The 2,739-nt window shown below is 39.2% G+C and overlaps 1 non-coding gene across 1 annotated transcript; it reads right to left on the reverse strand.

Annotated features, from left to right (window-relative positions):
* Window positions 1–1,239: 1,239 nt before the first annotated feature.
* On the reverse strand, window positions 1,240–1,342 carry LOC133042901 (U6 spliceosomal RNA). Its single transcript, XR_009689608.1, has one exon. It is a non-coding gene; the product is annotated as a U6 spliceosomal RNA (small nuclear RNA).
* Between the last annotated feature and the right edge of the window lie 1,397 nt (window positions 1,343–2,739).

Genomic DNA, 2,739 nt, shown 5'->3' on the forward strand with positions numbered 1-2,739 from the left:
CTGCCCTCCCCCACTATATCCCTACCTCAGTAATAAACTCTGTGACAAGCTGTGTTAGCCTATCTTATTAAAATCACTAGATTTTAGTGATTTTAGTGACTAGAGCAAAATATATAATTTATCTTAAGTAATAAAAATTTGTTGAATGAGAAAGGGAAGAAAAGTTATGCTATGAAGAGAGAAAAATAGACTCATACAATCAAAAGCATGGAGTTTTGGTTGAGGCTGAGATCTGAAGATGTATAATTCATCTGCTCTTCATAATGATCTACCCAGCCTCATGGCAATTATCAGTATGTGCATGCATACTCAGTTGCTTCAGTTGTGTTTGACTCTTTGCGATCCCATGGACTGTAACCCGCTAGGCTCCTCTGTCCATGGTATTCTCCAGGAAAGAATACTGGAGTGGGTTGCTATTTCCTTAATCTAATAATAAAAGAATAACTGTTCTGGGCCAGATGTATTACATATATTACCTCTATAGCAACAATATCTTTAGAGAGGTTAAGTATTACTATCCTTACTTTAGGAATAAAAGAATTATACTCAGATATACTCCTGCCCTTAAGCAGTCATTTTCAATTTTAAGCTCATTCATGTACAGATCTTAAGCTGATGTTCTTACATTACACCACCCTGCCCTGTGTTTCCTCCACCTTAGCAATGAAAAGGTTGATGAAAGCTGCTTTCATCTTATCTGTACATGGAAAACTGTACAGTACCACATTCACGCTACATGATGATAAAATACGGCAAAGGATTGCAGATCAAATGGTAGAAGTGCAAGTGATCAGAGAGTAAATGACAGGGAGATTGTCCAAGACTGTGAAAGGAGAGATGGCAGAACAAACGATGAGGAGCAGAACTCTAAGCCTGGTCTCTTGCTGAGGCTTAGATAAGGCGACTTAATCTCAGAGAGGGATTTGGTGTACCCTAAACAGTGGACCTCCAAGCAAAGTCAAAAATGTAATGCCCAAAAGTGCAGAGGGAACCCAGGTGATTTCTGACTCCAAGTCACCACAAAGACTACTGTGAAGAGCCCACAAGTGATGATGCATGTGGGCAGGAAAGGAGGGTCCTTCTGGAATACTGTGCTATGTATCAGACCATAAGAGGTTTTGCACAACCCTTCAGGAAAAGATGAGGAGGAATCTCTAATAAAGACAAAGACTAAATTTCAAGGCATATCAACAAAATGAGAGCTCAGAGTAAAGTGTAGTTAGATAAGTCTTTTTTTTTTTTAACATGGAATGTTTCATGAATGTGTGTGTCATCTTTGTTCAGGGTCCATACTGATCTTTCATGTTGTTCCAGCTTTAGTATATGCGCAGCTGAAGCAAACATTTGATATGTCTTTAAACAACATCCCAAGTAATTTTTCACATTCCTGAGACTGCTGGGAAAAATTCATACCTGGTATATTTTGATGAGGCCATTTATCATTTTGATCATATTGTCCCTAAGCTTTTCCTATTTGGAAAAAAAAAAAAAAAACAAACTTTAGTTCCTTAGTTTCTTCCCATGGGAAAAATAAAGACCTATTAAACATATTTATTTCCACTATTAAGATATTGTTTTGTCCAGTGGCTACCAGGCCTGACTAGCATTCACTATTACCTACAGTGAATAATTTTTAAGTGTATAGTCCTGTGTTCTATCCTTAGGAATCCCAATTCATTGTTTTTTTTTTCAAACCCCAAAATAATGGTAAAGTGAAGAACACTTAAATCCACAGTACAATCTGTCTGAAAAACAGTGTTTCCTGGAATTCTGATTCCATTGTCACCAGTTGTCCTTAGTCACTACAGTTGTGTCCAATTTTTTGCAACCTTATGGACTATATAGCCTGCCAGGCTCCTCTGTCTATAGGATTCTTCAGGCAAGAACACTGGAATGGGTTGCATGACCTCCTCCAGGGGATCTTCCTGACCCAGGGATCAAACCTAGGTCTTCTGCATTGCAGGCAGATTCTTTACCTCTGAGCCACAGAGGAAGCCCTGTAAATTGACTAAGGCGATACAATCCACATGTTTGGAAACTGCTTGGAAAAAAAAAAAAAATCAGAAAAGAGGCAACAAACATCTATCAGTGATTCAGCGTTTAGGTATAACTAAAAAAAATTTTTTTTAACTTAATGGAATTATTAAGAAACAAGATTATTTTATCAAAAAGTTATTTTCAGAGACTTCTCTGGCAGTCTAGTGGTTAAGATTCCGTGCTTCCACTGCAGGGGGCGTGGGTTCCACGCCTGATTCAGGAACTAAGATCCCACAAGGCATACTGCGTGGCCATAAAAAAAGGAGGGGGGGCGGCAGGGAGGAGAGAAAGGAAATTATTTTCAGAAAATGGAAATTGGCGATATACCTATTGAAGTCTGAAAGGAATTCAAACATCCACACTTCCACTGGCAATGAGATCTGACAGCCAGGGAGTCCAAAGCGCTGATAGTACAAAAATAACCACCTGTTGCTAGGCAGGAGACGCAACCAGGTGGGATACATCCTCCACAGAGGAAATTTGAACTGGCTGTTGGCTTCCTATGGGATGGAAAGAAGGAGGTAAGCTGGCAGCGAGGAGGTTGAGAAAAGGAAATCTGAGCAGATTTCCTAGCTTTCTTCCATGTGGGAAAGGTAGGATTGAATTGGAGAGACTGTAAAACAGGAAGATTGACAACAAGAGCATATGAGGCACATGTAAACTATTAAAATGCTACAGAAACACATAATAACTCCTCTGAAG

This window comes from Dama dama, chromosome 21, assembly GCF_033118175.1.
Source record: "Dama dama isolate Ldn47 chromosome 21, ASM3311817v1, whole genome shotgun sequence".
Taxonomy (NCBI): Eukaryota; Metazoa; Chordata; class Mammalia; order Artiodactyla; family Cervidae; genus Dama; species Dama dama.